The sequence below is a fragment of the Apodemus sylvaticus genome, chromosome 9 (genome assembly GCF_947179515.1).
Source record: "Apodemus sylvaticus chromosome 9, mApoSyl1.1, whole genome shotgun sequence".
Classification (NCBI taxonomy): domain Eukaryota; kingdom Metazoa; phylum Chordata; class Mammalia; order Rodentia; family Muridae; genus Apodemus; species Apodemus sylvaticus.
Genome location: NC_067480.1, coordinates 114097944 through 114118615, shown reverse-complemented (window position 1 = coordinate 114118615; position 20672 = coordinate 114097944). Strand labels below are relative to the sequence as shown.

At 40.5% G+C, this 20672-nt stretch overlaps 1 pseudogene; it reads left to right on the top strand.

Annotated features, from left to right (window-relative positions):
- The first annotated feature begins 13680 nt into the window (after positions 1–13680).
- Positions 13681–19787, top strand: LOC127692684 (40S ribosomal protein S15-like; annotated as a pseudogene).
- Positions 19788–20672: the final 885 nt, after the last annotated feature.

The window sequence follows — 20672 nt, the reverse complement described above, 5'->3', positions numbered from 1 at the left end:
GGGGGCCATATTGATGGGAGTGGTTTGCACGACCCCCTGAGGCTAAGGTGATACCCATGGACCAGGTTGTCTCCAAGGGTCCACTGTGGTTCTGTGGTCCTACAGCTGCTGGGGTGTTGTGCTGATGCAAGTCACTTAAGAATACTAGGTTTAAACCCAGTCCTTTTAATTGCTGCTATTACAAACTGTTTAGGATAGACAGTCAAACTCATGGTCATATTAGATTCTCATTTAGTTAATTATAATAACATGTTTTCAAGGTTATTCAAATAGTAAATAATTAAAAAAATTAATGATTAGCAATTCAGTCATGCTATATGTAGATAGCTTCAAAAGCATCAGTGATCCACAGAACATGGCATCGAAAGTTATTTCTTTTTTTTTGTTTTGTTTTGTTTTTTGGATTTGGTTTTTTTTTCGAGACAGGGTTTCTCTGCATAGCCCTGGCTGTCCTGGAGCTCACTCTGCAGACCAGGCTGGCCTCGAACTCAGAAATCCGACTGCCTCTGCCTCCCAGAGTGCTGGGATTACAGGCGGGTGCCACCACCACCCGGCTATTTCATTATTAAAGATCGTGTGACTATAATTTTCATAATTGTTGTAATTGGATTCAATGCATATTTGAGAGAAAAGGAGGTTTGGTCTTTCTGTCTATTGTAATGCTAAGTGCGGGTCCCCAAGCCCTGGAATCTGCATATAGACCTGTGACCCTACCCCCAAGTTATTTCTGATTGATAAATAAAGACAGAAACAGCCAATAGTTAGGCAGAGGAGACATAGATGGGTGTTAGGTTTCTCAGGCTTGGGGTCCAAGGAGAACCACGAGAAGAAGAAGGAGGTGCATGAGGGAGAAGGAGAAGCTGCCACAGGTTAGGTGAGCCATAATCACATGGCTCCGCGGGCTGGCAAATTAGAGCTACGAGCAGCCCAGAAGAAACAGAGAAAATAGTAAGTAATAATTTGGGGTTATCAATAGGAAAGTAGATTTTAATACCAAAGAGGATTCTAATCCTAGCTTTTGTGCCATTTAAGGCTTATTGCAAAAATAAAGGCTGTATGTATCTTTTATCGGGGAGCTAAAGGTTGGAAGGTGGGTTAGAAACCTGGGTCGGGATTAAAAACTTCTACAACAATCTGCCTTCAGAGTGCTGACATTAAAGGTGTGCTCCACCATGATAGCTCATTAAACAGGAATGGCAGCCAACAACCACAGAAGGAATATGTATTTAGAAAAGCATCCTTTGCAACTCAATAAAATAGTTGACTGAGACCAAGTTTATCAATAGAGGCTGAAACATTAGATGTCAAGTTGTTGGTGAGAACTTAAGGTTGATAAAAGCATTGTCAAGTTAATGGCCAATATAGAGGAAAATGTATTTTTATATTTTAGTAAGGAAAAAAAATTTGGCTGTTACCACTCAACCAGGCGGTTCTATTTTGTATTCTATTTGTAGTGAGGAACCTGTCCCCTTCACTATGATAGAATATTAAGTGTAGAGCAGTATGCCTGACCGTTTCCTGCCAATGTAGAGTGGGGAACAATAGTGATATTGTCCCATAGTCCCAAGTTTGAGAAGTGGCACATTCCCCAGTGGCTACAGATGTCCCATTAGTAAATAAAATTCATAGTTTTGTTTTTGACTTAAGTATATTACTTTTTTGCCTGACGAATTACCAACCTGTTAAGTTACAAATACTTAAGTTATGTGGCCTCATTTATTTGTAATCACAGAGTTACGTATTTATTTTGGCTTATGGATAATATTTAAAAAATTATTGAGCCATAATTGCTAGGAACAGAATGAGTTTGTGAACCCCAGTTTGTAGGGTAATCACTGTATTAGAACTTAGCACGTTAGATGATATTCATAATTATGACTTGATTCAAAATGATTTCTTGAGTCATTGTCTCCAGTCCTGGAATTCACTTATTTAGCAATTTGACTGTTCAACTCCTCTGGAAATCCTGTCTCTGCTTCATGAGAGTTGGGAGTATAGGCAAGCACCCACCCCTGCCCTGCATTTATGTGGGTGCTACAGATCTGAACTCAGTTCCTCACAGTTGTGTAGCAAATTCTTGACCCACTAAGCCTTCCCCCAAGCCCTGATATCTGATGACTTTAATATATATAGAGATGAACCATCTCTGTCCTGAACTTTCATATCTTTGAACATCTCCTTTAAAATGACTTTGTCCTCCATTTTATTTGTCCTCTCTCATGGCTGCAGCCAGGGTGAATTACTAAAGTTACTTTTACTGTTTAACTCTTTCATTGATTCCTCCTCTGGAGTATAGGCTCACCAGGTCTCCAAACCCTGCAGTACCTTCATTCTCAGTCCTCCATTTGCCTCCCAAGCTTCCTCTGTCTGGATACTCTGCAGCCTATGCCACTCTCTGCTTCATGCTTCACAGTTCCTAGAATGCACACTGACCTCCATCCTCTGCCCATGTACATGCTGCTCTGGAGTTTCCCTACCTAAGAGAAGTAATCATTCAGTTCATATTATGACTTTATTGACATTTTCTAGCTATGCCCCCCAAAGCTTTCCCTCAGATGTAGCTCTGAACTTATCCTGCAGCTGTTGCCTCTCTCACCACACTAAATGTGTTTTAAACACTGGGAATCGACCTGTTTGTCCATTGGCACAAAAGATGTGGTAAAGTGAGTGGTGGACAGAATGTATGCTGTGACTAACTATTGGTTAGAATGAATTTTTGTGAACTGTGGTGGAACATGCTTTTCTCAGCCTTAAAAATACAGTTTTTTTCATTTTTCTTAGTGGAAATAACAGCTGTGTAGAGACAATTTTTAAAATATCATTCCCCCAAATCTTCATTTTCTTTTTTTTTCTTCACTGTTACATTTCAGGACATGACCTGCTGGTAAGGCAGCTAGGAGCTCTGTCTGTTACTCCTGAAATTAAGCTGTTTCTATATTTTCAGTTGTGGGTCCAGAGAACCATGCTGCTTTTTAGGGATAGGGATGGAATATTGAAGTTGAATTTATGAAGGAGGGAGAATGAGAGCGATTTTATTTGAGTATCTCCTGTTTTTCCTGGGGGAAAACACCTCAGGTTTGCAAAGTCAGTTTTGAAAACAGTACTGATTGTTTAAGTGATTGCAAACACTTTCAAGTCTCTAAGGTGGAGGAAAGAAAGTGTTGAACTTTGGGAAAGGAGTTGGTTGGGAGAGGAGTTTGAATATTTCAACAGTAAGGACTATTGTAATAACAATGGAGTCTCAGGTCTGATATCACAGAGGCCTCCTTTGTCAGCCAGCAATTTACCACCGAGGCTATGTCACCCCCAGTTCGGGAGAAGGACCTTGACTGGGTCTCTTTGCTCTCTGTGCTAGCAGCTCCCATGCACTGTGTCTACTGAAAGTGTCAGCTCTCACCCAGCAGGCGGGTCACAGGCAGGATGGGGGCGGGGCGCACTAGAGGGATGTGGGGGAGGCGAGGAGCGGGGCGGAGCCATCTTGAAGCAGGAGGAGGCTGAGCTGACAAAGGAGCTAGGGGTGCGGCGCGGTGCCCCTAGGAGGCCTGCGGACCTGCTACCTTCTCCGGCCTTCCTCCTGGCTGGGGCGAGGTCACTGAGTGGCTGCGGTGCTTCCGAGGCCCAGGTGCAGTGTTTTGCGGCGGCGACCCCCGGGCCGGGGGGCCGGGGAATGGCGCTGACCCTGGAGACCTCGATCCCCTGCGCTGCTCTTGCAGCTCAGGCTGCAGAATTGTGTAACCCGTGACCTCCGGTTCCCCCTCCGCCGCGACTGCAAGGCCACCCCGGCCCTGCCACCCGCGCTGCGTGGTTCGCTGACTTGTGCGCCCACGGATCTGCTTCGGAGTTCCGCCGCTGGAGATGCCTCCTTCCTCCAGCGCAGGTCAGTCCTGGCCATTCATTCCCTGATAGTTCTGTGCTTGGTCGCTCCTCAGGCTTTTGCAGATCTTGGCAGGGCTCCCTTCCTCTCCTCCCCCAGTCTACCCGCACCCCAGATGCAGTTCTCCAGCTTGCTGTTCCTCACATAACAGTAAGAATGATGTTTTTAAAAAGAACTTGGATTGAACTGCTTGTGCTCAAATCCTCCAAAAGCCCTAGGTTACACACAGAACTGAATCTAAGCTGCTTCTCCCTGCCACTAGGGCAGCTTCCAACCTAACCTCAGCCTTACCCCATGACTCTCACTCTCACTAGGGCTTTAGGGTGCTACCCTGGCAGATGTACGGGACACCATCTCTGGCTGGTGGCAGTTGTTCTTGACTTCTATTGCTGTTCTTTACTTGAGAGAACTTCTCCTGGTTCCTAAAAGAGAAGCAAGTCTCCCTCTCTTTGTCATTTGACTCTTTTGTTTAGCATTAAATTAAACATTATTTTCCCTTTCTCATCCCTATTTATTATTAGATACACTTTACACTTGTTAATTATTCCCATTAGAATTGTTGGCTCTCTCTTCCTAATTACAGGGTAAAGATCTCATTAGATTTATTCATAATTTTATCCCTAGTACTTAGAACTGTGTCTGGCACCTGAGAGGCTCTTTGTAAAAATTGCTAACTAAATGAATGCTGTAGATGATTCGAACACTTGTCATCTTCAGTTCAGATCCTGCCTGCTCCTGTTGACTGACTGCATGGCCATGGACCGGTTAGTGACTTCTGGGGCTTCATTGTATTCAGCTGTGTGTGATGACTATAGTATTACCTACTCTGTAGCTCTACAGTGAGTAACTGAGTTAATCCATGTTAAAGAACAGAGACCTGAGTTTCCCATGCTTTGTGTAGAGGTCAGAGGTCTGAGGTCAGTGTCTTCCAGTTGTCTCTACCTTAATTTCTCACTGAACCTGGAGCTTGTATTTCAGCTGGCCTAGCAGACTCCCAGGACCTGTCTCTTGTGAGACAAAGAGTTGGAGTTAGAAAGAAATGTGCAGCCCTGCACCAGATTTTATGTGCATAAGGATTTGTACTTAGGTCTTCATGCTTGCAGAGCAGGCACTTCAGGAAACCCTGGCTTTTCCCAAGTAGCGTATATATCAGGCTGGTTTCCAAGTCAAGTGATCTGGCTACTTTCTTCTGTCTCCACAGTGCTGGAATAAACGGTGTGTTACCATTGCCTGTCTTCTGACAACATTTTTTATTGTTGTCATAAGACAAAATAGAATTAGTTTTTATATTTTGTTTTTTTTTTTTGAGTGAAATTTTGCTGCCTATCAGAATTTATTTGACTTTTTAAGTAGTTTCTCTGTATGTCTAGAATAAAATAAAAATAAATTTCTGAGAATGAGAAAGCCACCAGAGTGGCTTTCCTAGGTTTTGCTTTGATGTTGGAAATAGGATTGTGGTGATGAAATAACTTACTGGGGCTTCTTGTTTCCAGACAGGAAAACTTGAAGATCTCAGGGAAGTCTGTTTCTTGAAGTGTTCAGGAAAGAGAGGTGTTTTATTATCTTTAGTGTGATGTTTTCTACCATTTTTGTATGAGGAGTTTTTCCTGTGTTGTATTTTCGTTCTTAAGTTGGAAAGTAAAGCAGCCTAGTAATATTCTTCATTCCTACCTTTGCTCTCTTTTTTTAATGTGTTGTTTTTCCCTTTATTGTTTATGAAAATGAAACCATATCTTTGTAAAAATGAAAACTTTGAGGTGATGCATCAAATTATTCTAATAAACTTATGATTGTGCCTATGTCAATTATATTTCCATAGTACTAGATATTTTTACTTAGCATTTGTCCTTGGCAAAATGGCTTTTTGTAATTCCTTTTATATCTCAGTCTCAACTTTAAGTCAGGATTCTAAGCCTTGTGCCTGACAGTTAAAAATAAACATGAAACACTACTTGTCTTTTTAACATTTGTTCCAAAATTTAATAATTAGTAAATTACTCTGTATGGACTATGTTCCAGGACTCTTTGCTAAGTGGCTTCCCTTTTGATATTGAGAAGCAGCATATAAATTTGGCACACTCAGCAAGAAACAGATTTGTAGAGATAATAATGGTACTTGGTTGGGTTACATGGTAGGAAAGGAACCGGGATTTTCACTTACTTCCCTTTCATTCATAACCCAGGTCCTAACTCTTTTGTGGGCTATATTTTAAAAGAACAGAGTTTTGTATTTTTGCCATACATTTGTAAGTGTTTTTTCCTCCAAATCACTGGCAGTTTTTCATTATTTCTTCCTAAGACAATGTCTGTTTCCTGGAAGCTATACTCATGGGTGTGTACAGGATGCTGGAATTTGGACTCCAGGCCTCATGATTGCACAATAAGTTCTTTTAACCTGGGGACCATCGGTCTAGTCCCCAGAACAGTAGTTTATAAAGAGTTTAATATAGATTTAAACATGGAGATTAGGGAGGAGAAACACATGCAAGCATGATAGGCATGAGATAAGGAGAGGTAGATGTGGGGAAGCGAGCTATGTAAACCAAAGACAGAAGTGAGTCTGTGCCAACAAGAGATGATGTGAAAAACCTTTAATTAGTTAATTAATTAATAACTACATTAATTTATTCTGTGTTCGTATGTGTGTGTTAGTGTGCATTTATGGAGGCCAGAGGATAGTGACTGGGCAGGTTATCGTCCTACCACATGGGTTCTGGTGATTAAACGTGGATCCTCATGTTTACTAACAAGTGCTTTAACCCCCTTTGAAATTACATTTATTATTTGTGTATGTGGGGGTGGGCAGAAGTTGTATATGTGGATGTTGTAGAAATTATTTAATCCCAACTCAGGTTTTTACCCTGCCTTTAACCACTTAGTTCTCAGATAAAAGACACACACAACCTTTCTATGTACAATTAGCCTTAATCAGCACAAGAGCTGGGCAGATTGTGCACCTCTCGCTGTTGTCTATTTCCCACTACTGATCCCACGATAGAATGTGCCATGTTTCATTTGGACGGCTCTTATTTACAGGTAGCCAACCCACATGGTCATTATTTTACGACTCACCTAACACATGGTGTCTTCCCCCTTGTGCTTCTTCTCTGATGCTGGAAGTCCTGGAATGCTAAACCCTGCCTGCATGGGTTTCTTCTGCCCAGCTATTGACTGTTGTCATCTCTATTCACCAATCAGAAATAATTTGGAGGCAAGGTCACATAGCCTCACTTGGATCTACCTGTGCACTTTCTTGTCTCTGGGACAATACATACAACAGACCAAACCTCATCAATAGAGGTCCCAGGTATTGGACAGGTTATATCAGACTTGGCTGCAAGAACCTTTACCCATTGAGCTCTCTTACAGCAGCGGATGAAAATCCTTTTACAGGATAGTTTGGTCCTGTGGCCCTGCACATGTAAGCTTGTGTGTGGAGACCAGAGGACAACCTTGGATGTCATTCTTCAGGTGCCATCCACTGTTTTTTGTAAAACAGGATTTTTGATTGGCTTTGAATTGGATAGGTAGGCTCAGATGGCTGGCTAGGGAGGACATGGAGTCTCTGTCTCCCTGGCACAAGTGTGTGCCACCAAACCAGATTTTATTATTGTTGTTATTATTATTATTGTAATTGCTTCTTATGTTTGGACTGAGTATCTGACTCAAGGCTTTCCATGAGAGCAGGAGGACAAAAAATGTCTGTGATTGATATGTGTGTTGTATATGATTGTACTTGAGCCTAGTATAAAAGGGAAGCAGAATGTTGCTTTCTGACTTAGTCTTGCTTGATCACACTCAAGATTTAACAGAAACTTCTTGAAGGTTTAGTTATACAGCAAGGGTTGTATAATTCTCTAAACTCCATCATTCTTACATATAATAATTCTAAGAATATACTTTGTTTCATTTTCCCCTTTTAGGCACAGTCTGAATTATGTAGCCGAAATGGAGAATAAATTACTAATACTAAAATTATTAAGTGTTCTTAAGTTTATTAGGGTACAGGCTAGGTTGCTGAAAAAGATTGTGGATGCAATACAAACAATGTTGAGACTTTTGCCTGTTGTAGTCCAAACATAGGCAGCTAATCCACAGAGGGCAACATTTCTCTGGCTATTCAGGACCACAGGCCAATCTCTAGGGATCACAGTAGAAAGTATTTTACTTTACTGTGGAGAAATGGCATGATAATGCTCCTACCTTGCTAGCTGCAAGGCACCCTAGGATGGTTCTGTCACTCTCAGCATACTGAGATATCGAGGAGGTGCACTTCCTCAAGCAGAGGATCCTGGTGTTCTGCCAAGCAAGCTGCAGACCTGAGGAAGTGGCTTCATGCTCATTTTTTTTCATGAGAAAGTAATGTTGTTTATAGCTTAATTAGACAACACATCTAAGACATCTCAGTGTTGGACTGCTGACAGATTTCTCAGTCTGCAAGGAGGTTTGGGTCACTTTGAACCGAGATATGCTATTGCTAAGGAAACAGCAGCTGGTGAGAACTAGAAAATGTGGGAAAATCTTATTCTGCTTTGTCTTTAAAAAAGTTGAAACTTTGACTAAACTGTGTATTGACTGACTGGGCTCTGTACCCCCTGTGTCCAGGGTAATGTGAAACTCTCTTGGGACCTCAATGCACTAGACTGAATTAATTAAACTGCTTTGGCTTCTGACATGTAGTGCAGTCACTGCACCTGCCCAAGAGTTCTCTTGATTGGTAAATCAAAGACACACCAGACACACACACACACACACACACACACACACACACACATTTGATATGTCTTAACTAAGCTCAATAGCTGGACATTTGCAATCCTGCTGATGGGTAGCACACATTTCCCTCCAGTATCCCTGGTTTAATGCATTTTAAATCTCTGTTGTATCTTTGCTGCCTGTCATCTTCTGAGCCCCCTCCCCATAGGGTTGCATTCACTTTCCACCTACAGTGTAGGATGCTTTCCCTCTTTCAGTTCTTAAATCTGATCCTTCTCTTCCTCCCCCCCTCTCCTTCCCTTGCACTTGAAATTTAAGTCTGCCCCTGTCTTTCTGCCCAGCCCTTGGCTGTATGGCAACTTTTTATTACTCATTCGAATCAGGGGAGGGGGGCAGGGACCCTCAGATCTGGCAGTGCAGCTTTTCTGGAGCTGAAATAAGCATTAGAACCAATACCCAACATCAGATGTTAACATTTTACAAATGTGTGTTTTTTTGTTTTTTTTTTTTTTGGATTTGGTTTTTTGACACTGGGTTTCTCTGTGTAGCCCTGGCTATCCTGGAACTCACTCTGTAGACCAGGTTGGCCTCGAACTCAGAAATCTGCCTGCCTCTGCCTCCCAGAGTGCTGGGAAAATCCTCTATTCTTAAAGGAAGTTTTGTTAATTCAATATCAAGAACACATTTGTAGAGCTGGGCGGTGGTGGCGCACTCCTGTAATCCCAGCACTCTGGGAGGCAGAGGCAGGCGGATGTCTGAGTTCGAGGCCAGCCTGGTCTACAGAGTGAGTTCCAGGACAGCCAGGGCTATACAGAGAAACACTGTCTTGAAAATTCAAAAAAAAAAAAAAGATTACAGGAATTTGATCCTCTATACTAGGGAAGGTAAAAATAAAGAATATGGTAGGCATTTTGCCTATGGTATCTGTTCATATGTAGTCACAGGTGATTGTGAGCCCCTATAAAGGTACTAGATACAAATCCTTTTTTTTTTTTAAACATTCATTCAGTACTCTAAATTGTGGAGCCAGTGGGACATTTCTCTAGCCCATGAAGGGATTTGTGTGTGTGTGTTTGTGAATGTGTTTGTGTGTATGTGTGTGTGTTGTTTTCTTTAAGTGTATAGAATGATAGTAGACTGTAGAGTTGGTTAGGTTCAACTCTTTTTCCTTTTTCCTTTTTTTTTTTTTTTTTTTGGTTGTTTGAGACAGGGTTTCTCTGTGTAGCCCTGGCTGTACTGGAACTCACTCTGTAGACCAGGCTGGCCTCAAACTCAGAAATCCGCCTGCCTCTGCCTCCCAGAGTGCTGGGATTACAGGTGTGTACCACCACTGCCCTGCTCCCTGATGACTTTGAACTTAGAGATTTCCCTGTCAAAATCTTCCGGGATTCATAGCCACTGTGTCTCAAGATCTCTAAGCCAAGATCCAGGCCAGAGTTCATTCCAGATATAGTCAAGTTGACCACCAGGGATAGCTACTACATGGAATATAGTTGGTCTTGCCAGTTGCTTCTTTCCAGTTACTTCAGTCCACTTCACAGATAAACTAAAGTGAGGTGGGGTTTAATTTCTGGAAACTTGATTTGTTTACTTCTAGTTTGTTCTTATTTCTGAGATACTAACCCCTTATATAGAGATCAGAATATTTGGAAGATTTGTAGACTGCAGTCCTCATTCTTTTAGTATGGTGTTTGTTAAAAACATGGCTACTTTTCAGCCACTCCTCTGGTGTTGACAGATTGGTCTCAGAGTGGAAAGAACCCCATTTGGGGAGAAGTAGCAGATCTTTGTAAATTTTGTTCTCTTCTGATACTTGACTAATTTCCATTACTTGGGAGGTGTCTTTGGTTGGGACAATTTTGTATAGAAAACAGTTTTAGTTTCTTGTGGGCTTTGCTTGGTGTTGTTTTTCCTTCAATATAGACACCAAGCTCACAGCCTCTTGAAAGACAGGCAAGTACTGCACTCCTGATCCATATCTATAGTCTAAGCATCTATCTGAGTATCAGACCTGTCTACCCTCCTTATTACACCATCAATAAGGATTTTCTCACTGGCTTTTCACAGCAGAAACCTTGGTGAGCATAGGTGCTCTTAAATGAGCAATCAAATGAATTACTATTTTTAATTTTTTATGTATATATGTATGTATGTATGTATGTATGTATTCATTCAGAACAGATACTGTTTCTGTAGTCTAGCCTGGTCCTGAGCTCATTATGCAAATGAAGCTGTCCTTGAACTCCTGATTCTCCTCATTCTACCTCCCAGACACTGAAATTATAGGTGTAATACCCCATCCCTGGCTTCAAATTTGAAGATATATTTTATTATCTGTAGAGAAATGGCATGAGGAGATTGGTCCCAGCTTGCTAGTTTCCAGGCAACCTAGGGTCTTTGTCATTCTCAGCCAACCAAGACAGAGGAGACACTTCCTCATGCAGAGAACCTGATGTTCTCCCAAGCAAGCTGCAAACCTGAGGAAGCGACCTTCCTGCTCCCCTTCCCATGAGAAAGTAACTTTGCTTATAGTTTAATAGACATCATGATGGGCAGCAATGCAGCAAGCAGCAGGCGTGGCAGCTGGAGTAGAATGCAGAGAGCTCATATCTGCAGGCACAAAGTGTGAAGCAGAGAAAGCAGACTGAATATGGCAACAGTCTTTAACCTCTCAAAACTGACCTCTGGGGACTCACTTCCTCCAGCAAGGCCGCATCTGTTAATCCCTTCCAAGGAGTACCACCAGCTAAGTGTCCAAATATCTGAGTCTGTGGGGACATTCTTATTCAGTTACATTAATGACTGTGACATACACATTAGCAGAATTCTCAAGTCATTTGCTTTTAAAAGTAGGTGTATAGATTCAGAGTTTCTTGGAAACAGTAATTTTCTAATAAGAATTTCTCTGACTCTTAAGTGATAAAGTCTTCAGGACTGGCAAATAAGCTACTTAAGGAGAATTTAAGAGAAACATGGCAGTTCTAGGCTTGTAATGAATACACCATTGAAAACCCTCACACCTGCCTGGAGCAAATTTGAAAGCAAAACTCTTCTGTTCGCAGAATTAGTAATTTATTCTCAGGGCCTTTTCCATATGCCCCTAAAACATTTAAATTTTCTTTTTTACTCCTATGACTTAGCTGACAACTTCTGTGTGTCTTTAGCCATATTTCATGTATATAATATGTCATTAATACAAATTTCAGAAAGAGAAACCAAATCAAAGGTCATTTCAAAAACTAAAGAGTCATGTGTGTGGATAAAATATGTTTTAAGTGTAAAAGATTCTTATAAATCTTACAAAAGCTAATTTGACTTTGATAGGGTATTTAATACTTCATATAATAATCTTTGATATAAACATGCATAATTACCGAAAGCACTGTAAATATTGTATTAATTTATGAAATATAATGCAGTGATAGCCTAAGTTGTGGCTAGAAAAATTTGTCTTTGTGCCTCTTTTAATCTAATAATGAGCTTACTAGTTAGTCCCTAAAACTGAAGCTAGAGACGTGTCAGCGTTTGGTAATCCTGGTGTTGTATGGTACAGTTTAGTTCTGCCAGTGTTTTCTGTCCTCTGGCCCCCTCTTCCCTTATCTGCCCTCATGGCTCTGCTCTTGTCTGCCTCTACCCAGTCTGCAGGTCCTCACCCCTCTGCCGTCTCCCAGTAAACCTCCTCACACCTGACCTCTTGCATGTAGTAATTTCTCAAGAGCACATCTTGGCATGGGTGTGCAGTAATACCCCATTGCTGTATTATATTTCAGCCTCATGTATTACATTTGTTTTCATGATAATCAGTCCCTTGTTGTGTGTTCTTTTAATGAACTTCTTACGGCGTGCAGTTTGTATGGCAGATGTGTTATACTGTGTGTGTTTTCTTGAGTGGCTAGTATGACCTAGTTTAAGAGCCATTTTCTGTCCATGAGTGAACTAACTTTCTTCCTTTTTTTTTTTCCTTGAGACAAGATTTCTCTGTGTAGCCCTGGCTGTCCCGGAACTCACTCTGTAGACCAGGCTGGCCTTGAACTCAGAAATCCGCCTGCCTCTGCCTCCCAAGAACTAGGAGTAAAGGCGTGCACCATGGGCTATAAGTGAGCTTTCTTAGTGTTAAGGACTAAAACAGTTTTTAAGCAATAGTTACATAGTGAATCGTTTCAATAATAGGAAATTTAGGTATTTATAAATAACAATTTAATTTTTTTAAATGTAAATAAAATATTATAGAACAAAGTATACTTTCTGCATTAGTCTTTAAAATGGATGACCTCACTTCTATTTCTTTCTTTTTGGTTTTTGAGACAGGGTCTTACTATGTAGGTTTGGCTAGCTTGATGCTTGTTGTATAGAGGTACTCAAACTTACAGAGAAACACTTGCCTGTACCTTCAGAGTGCTGGACTTAAATTAAAGGCATATGCCACCATACTTATATAACCTGTTCTAAATCTTAAATACTGGTTGATATGTTTAAGTGTAGAACTAAACTGTGGCTTTTAGATAATTATTAGCACATTAATATATTTACTATAAAGCAATACTAATAGTTCTATATGTTGCTTACTTAAAATAATACATATTATATTTTGTGATATTTCCACATGTTTGTGAATTAAGGATCCCTAAATTATTACTAGAATGAAAGCATAATCCATAGAAGAAAATATTGATACATTAGACATTATCAAAACTAAAACCTTTGGGTGTATGAAAACTTTTAGGGAGATGAGAAGATAGACTACAAGGTTGAGAAAGATGGCTCTCAGTAAGAATGCTTGATGTTTAGGTATGAGTTCAAGCTCCTAGCACCCATGCAAGAGCCTATAGCTGCAAATGTCTGTTAATACAAGCATAGATGTGGATGGAGACAAGCTTATATCTGGATCCCTGGAGTTCCTTGGCTAGCCCTTCTAGCCAGGTGAAAACAGGGAGCTTTAGTTGAGGTTCAGTGAGAGACCCAGTCTCAAGAGAAAGGCTCTTGGCATCCTTTTGTACCCTAAGCATGTGAAGGTATGAGTCCACAAACCCTCATGCATTTTAGTCACATAACCACCACCTACAGATAATACTACATATACACAAACACTAGTTATGAATTGGAATGACTTTTTATTATATTTGATATGTGTTTGTGGGTTGATGCATGCCAAGTCATGTATATGAGAGTTAAAGGACAACGGACAACTTTTTAGAGTCTTTGTTTTCCTTTCCATCTTTGTGTTGGATTCAGATATCACACTTAGGTCATCAGGCTTATATGACAAATGTTTTTATCCAGTGATCCTCTGTAGTCCTAGAGTATCAGTTCTCAACTTTTGGGGGTTGGGTGGCTCAAGCTACCCTTTCACAGGGTCACTGAAGACCACCAGAAAGCATAGTATAACAGTAGCAAAATTACAGTTATGAAGTGGCAATGAAAATAATTTTATGGTTGGAGGTTACAATAGGAGGAACTGTATTAAAGGGTCACAGCATTAAGAAGGTTGAGAACCACTGTCTTTGTAAGATATGTTTGGCAAAAGCCAATGTGTAAGAAACTGAACTATACAGTAAAAACCAGTCACTTAGGAAACAAACAAAAGACAGACCTTTCACTAAAGAAGGATGGATACACAGATGGCACATAAGCAAATGAAAAGATGTTTGGTATCAGTAGTCATTAGTCAGTAGACATTAGGGAAAATACAAATTGAAAGCACAATAATATATTACTATGTTAACTATTAGAATAGCTAAAAATAAGATGTGAGTAGACATAGTCACCAGTTGTTGGCAAAGATACTAAGAAAATCTTTTATATATTATTGGTGGGAATATGGAGTGGTGCAATCATAGAAAATCTTTTGTAGTTCTTTTCTTTCTCTCCTTCCCAGTCTATGGTAGCCAAGGATGACCTTGAACCTCTGATCCTCCTGTTTCTGCTTCCCATGTGCTAGGGTTATAGGCTTGTGCTACTACACAGAAGATATTTTTGTTTCTTTGATTGTCAAAACATGTTTATTCTTGTAGCCATTTAAATTCATGTTTATGAGTATACTGTCCCTGGCTTCAGACACTAGAAGAGGGCTTGGGATCCCATATACAAATGGTTGTGAGCCACCATGTGGTTGCTGGGAATTGAACTCAGGAGCTCTGGAAGAGTAGTCAGTGCTCTTAACCTCTGAGCCATCTCCCCAGCCTCTTATTGTAGCCATTTTAAACCTTTAATTTTAAATTAAATTTTTGTTTGTGTGTGTTTGGGCACATATGTCATGGTATGCTTGTGGGGGTCAGAGGGGCAATTTGCTGGATGGAGTCTCTTTTCTCCTACTATGCTAGTCTTTAGTATCAAACTGATGTCCATTTAGCCATCTAGCTGGCTCCTAGTCTACATTTTGTTTCCTGTTTTTGTTTTTGGCCTTTTCCAAACAGGCTTTCTCTGTGTAGCCTTGACTGTTTTGGAACTTGCTTTGTAATCCGGCTGGCCTTGAACTTACAGACTCACCTGCCTCTGTCTCCTGAGTGCTGGGATTAAAGACATGTGCTATTATGCCCTGGCTTCTTTCCACTTCTTTTCTTGTGATTAGTGCAGCTGTTAATATATATGCAAAAATTTTAAGACTCTTCTTTCATTTCTTTTTTGTCTGTACCCACATATATGGTTGCTTTATTATTTTTTGGGACAGGTCCTCACTATATAGCCTTAGCTGGCCTACAGCTCACCATGTATATCAGGAAAGAAATCTACCTGTCTCTCTGCTTCTTGATTGCTGGGATTAAAGATGTGCACCACATCAGCAAGTCCTGTCTTAATTTTTATTAGCTTTATTTATTCATTCATTTATTTATATTTTTGGTTTTTTCAAGACAGGGTTTATCTGTATAGCCCTGGCTGTCCTGGAACTCACTCTGTAGACCAGGCTGGCCTCGACCTCAGAAATCCGCCTGCCTCTGCCTCCCAAGTGCTGGGATTACAGGCGTGTGCCACCCCTGCCTGGCAGCTTTATTTATTTTTGAAGAGTATAAGTTTTCAGTAAAGCTGAACAGCAGATACTATTTGCAATATGCTTCCTTTCTTAGGAATAAATAGGTTCTTCCATGATCTATATCATCTACTAGAATGTAGTTAACATTTGTTATTAAGAATAGCTTATAGGAAGTTCAAGATAACAGTACAGATGCAGCCAGTGTTTCTGAGCAGCCACCAAGATGGCTGAAATGGAGAAGTGGATCTTCTGCAAATTTGCCTGCCGTGGTATGGATCTGGACCAATTACTGGGCATGTTCTATGAGTAGCAGATGCAGTTGTACAGTGCTTTCTAGAGGCAGTGGAAGCAGTACTTACATTATTCAAGCATTTGAGAAAGACCATGTAGGAGGTGCTACCCATGGAGAAGCCTGAGGTGGTGAAGATCTACCTGAGGAACATGATCATCCTACCAGATGGTATGCAGCATGGTGGGCTTATACCTTCAACCAGATGGAAATTAAACAGAGCTGACATGCCACTACTTGTGTGAGTTCTCCAATACCTATATGCCTTTTAAGCACAGCTGGCCTGGTATTAGTGCCACCTACTCCTGCTTCATCCTCAAGTGGCTGAGGCAAATACTCATGTTTAATCCCTGGAGGGGAAAAAAAAGAAAGACTGGCTTACAGGTGGTGATTCATTCAAATAGTTCAACAGTGGCTGATTCCTAATGGAAAGGCCAGAAATCCTAGTAGTTATTCAGTTTATGAGACTAGATGTCACAGCAGTTCCAACCTGGTACTGGAGTATAGGATTCCAAGAGAGTGGCTGGTCTTTAGTCTTTGTTGGAATCCTGAAGAATGTATTTTAATTCCAATGAAGGAATGGGTCTAAAACAGGTTAGATGAAGTTCAATGAAGTCAAGCAGACAAAAAGCAGAAAACAAACACTCCTTATGTGTCCTTTTATGTGGGGCATAAGATTTAAGGTGGATCTTCCCACTTAAAATGATCACGAAAAATTCCTCACAGGCATGTCCAGCTATTTGTGTTTTTATTTCAGATGTAATCAGTTGATAACCAAGATGAATCATCACAGGTTTACACTTTAATTTTAGACCCATGAATCCTAACTTTAAGAAAAACTATGCATATAGTCAAAGCATATATCACCTTCAGGAGAACTCTGGTCCTATAGGCATGTCTTTAAGAGGCCATCCCATTTTTTTTTAACAGTCTAGCTGTTCAGGATAGTGACAAACATAGTAAGAAGCAGTGAATTATATGAGATGGCCTGCACCTCTCTGGCTGTGAAGTGAGCTTCTTGGTCAGAAGTAATGCTATGTGGAATATCATAGTGTTGGATAAAATATTCTATAATTCCGTGGGTTTAGTTTTGGCAGAAGTTTTATATGCAGGAAGGCAAATTGAAAACCAGAATATGTTGTATTTCAGCAAGGACAAAACATTGCCCTTTCCACAATGTAAATGGTGCAGTGTAGTCAACCTGCCACTTAGTTGCTGGCTGGTCACCCAGGGGAATAGTGTCACATTGGACTTAGTGTTTGTTTCTGCTGCTGGCAGATCTGGCACTCAGTCGTAGTGGGAGCTAGATACATCCTCAGAATACCTAGGATTGTAGAGATAGATCATGGAGAGAAATTGAGGTTTCACACTATGTGGCAGGGTTCGAGTCCCTGAAGAAAAAAACTATGAGGGTATTGGTGACAGTGCAGCACAGTTGTAGTGGACATGCCAACATTTTGGAGATGCCTGTACTGTGAGATGACCAGGATAGCAGCAGCTATGAAGTGGAGCCAGTCTGAGCCTACAAGAAAAGCTGCATGTCCTGAGGAAGACAGAGCTGGATAAATGCTGCTGCCAAGGACCCTTAAAGCGTAGTGGATCCTCAGTGGGTCCCAGACATTAAGCAGTGACTCTTTATATGTTTGAACTTTGACTTGATTTGTAACTGCCCTGATTCTGACCTCTTAAAGTATGTAACTTATTTTTTTATTTTTATGTGAGCCTACAGTTGAGGCATTTTGAAGTTTTAGAGGGAGTTTTGGATATTTTAAAGAGACTGAATTTAAAGTTTTGATCTTTTGTTTTGTTTTTGTGACAGGGTTTCTCTGTGTAACCCTGGCTGTTTTGGAATTGCCCTGTAGATCAGACTGACTTTGAGATCAGCCTACCTCTGCCTCCTAAGTGCTGGTATTAAAGGTGTGTGTGCCACCACCATCATGTTCCCTTCTTTGATTTTTGAAATGGGTCTGTCTATATAGGCAATCCTGATCTGGGACTTGTTTATATTCCATGTTGCCTTCAAAACTTGTGCTATTTCTGCCCCAGCCATCCAACTGCTGAGACTATAGCTCTGTGTCACCTTGTCCCACTCAGTTTTCTCTGTACTCACATACTGGAAACACTATGAAGCTCCACTTGGGAAGAGGGATATCTGCTAACTCCTAGAATTTTATAAGGGAAGAGTTCTATCTTTTCTTCCACTTAGTTGGAACTAAGTGGAATATACATACTTATATTCTGAGTTTGTATATTTCTGTCTGTCTCTCTGTCTGTCTATCTATCTATCTATCTATCTATCTATCTATCTATCTATCTATCTATCTATCTCAAGACAGAGTTTTTGTAACAGCCTTGCTGTAGGCCAAGCTGTTCTCAAACTCACAGAGATCTGCCTGTCTCTGCCTCCTGAGTGCTGGGATTAAAGGCAGGTGTGACTACCTCACAGCCTGATATTTTATTTTATACTTTGGGATAAACTGTGTGTTGACAGTTTTCCAGGGATTGAAGAGTTGGGTCACATGATTGTGAAGGCTTGACAAAATTTAAATGTTGCTCTTTTTACCCATATAGACTTCCTTCTGAAGGCTTAGATTTTTCAAAATCTACTTTATCTAGGGTTCTTAAATGTTTCAACCTTTCTTCTAACCCATCAACCAGGGGATGGGGAAAATAGGATAATAGGAAAGGGTGTTGTGGACTGTTCAGAAGTAATTCCTTGTGACGATTCCATTCTTCGATGTTAGGATATCAGCAGTCCATTTCAATAGCAGGTACCAAACATGAATCAGTAGTGGCAGCATGATCCAGCAGAAACAGCAAGACTCTGCCGAATGGCACAAGTCAGGAAAGTGGCCAGAATGAGCTGGAATACCACGAGAAGTTCTTTTGTGTGTTTCTAAGACCGGGAAAGCATTGCGGGCGTGTAGCAGTGCAAGAGTGTCCTCATTGTGGGGTTCTATTTATGACCTTTCTAAACATCATGTACCCTCTGAAGTGTCTGTTTTCAGCAAAACAGCACATGCATGTTCTCTCACACGACAGCTTGCAGAAAAAAAAAACACGACACAACTGAGTTGTTAAAGAAACCAGATATTTCCACTTCATCCTCCCCTTTATTTTCCAGATTAGTAGCTTGGTTTTCATCTATGCCTGTTTTATTATTTAGACTGACCATTTAATTTTTCATTTTGGCAATCGTTTTAAATTTGCTTTCTTCCCTTTTTCTTTTTTCCCTTCCCCTTTCCTTTTGTCTCCCTCCCCCCTCCCCATCCCTACCACTCATTTGTATGCCTGTACTTGCATATGTAATATGTGCATGGAGGTACAGGCCCGTGCAGCATAGGAGACTCATCAGGCATTTTCTTTATCGCTGTCTGGTTTATGTATCAGCCCTTGAGACAGGGTCTCTTACTAAACCTGAAGATTAAGGTCTCAGCTAGGCTAGTGAGCTCCATTAATATGTGCTTGTTTCTGTCTTTTCTCTATGTGTGGGTTACAAGCATACATGGCCATGCCCTGCTTTTTTTTTTTAATTTATTGCACTTAGGTCCTTGAGTTGGCAGAAAAAAAGCACTTTTACATACTCTGCAATCACCCCAGTCCTCATTTCTAATTTCTTATTAAAAGTTTTGTTTATTGTGTATATGGTGTGGGTATGAATGTGTGTGTAAGGGCACATACACATACGCTTACATATAAGCTTATATGTGTTCATTTCTTCTACTATGGGTCTAGAGATCAAACTCTGCCAGGCACATATGGCATGTTAGGACAGCTAGGAAACTCTGTATAAAAATGAAAACAGGGGAAACAACAACAATCAAAAGCCAAAATACCTGAAACATATGCCCTACCCATCTCCGTCTTGATTGGTATACTCCCTTTTCTTCTCAGCCTTCCTCCAACTAGAATACTTTTCACGTACTGTGTGTATCATTCCAGGGGGCCCTTGGAGACTATTGTCTTTTTTAAATTACAGTATAGACTCTATGGGTCAAGTAATAAATAACATTGGAGCAAAAAGGGAGGTATTCTGACTGGTTTCCTTTAAAATGGTTCTTTCATAATTTCATTTTTAAAATGAGCTAGATAAAAAGTTATTTTTTTTCTGTAGGAAGGGTAAGACAATACTCTGAAGATAATGTGGTTATTTTATAGTGGTTTGAGTAGATAACATTGATCCTCTAATTTAATTAAATGGTTTCTTCAGTCCCTGGGTGCATATTTTTATAAATAGTTTAAATTGGAGAATTAACAATGCCCAAAGTGAAATATTCTATGAATCCTTTATTACTTCAAAATGTTATAGATAAAATTTTCAAAGAAGATTTATTTTTATTATAATGTTTTTGATTTGTTTGTTTAATGTGTGTTTATTTTTTATTTTATGTGTGTTGATGTTTTGCCTGCATGTATGTTTGTGTAAGGGTGTTGGATCCTTGGAACTGGAGTTATAGACAGTTTCAAACTGCCTTGTGGGTACTGGGAATTGAAGTCAGGTCCTGTGGAAGAGCAGACAGTGCTCTTAAATCTTAGCCATCTCCCCAGCCCAATGTGTGTGAGTGTTAATGGGTGGTTTTGCCTCCATGTATGGGTTTTTTGTTTTTGTTTTTTGTTTTTTTTTTTTTTTTCTGAGGCAGGGTTTCTCTGTGTAGCCCTGGCTGTCCTGGAACTCACTCTGTAGACCAGGCTGGCCCAAAAATCCGTCTGCCTCTGCCTCCCAAGTGCTGGGATTAAAGACGTGTGCCACTACTGCCCGGCTCCACATATGTTTTATGTGCTACATTCATACCTGGTGCTAGCAGAGGTCAGAAGGCATTGGATCC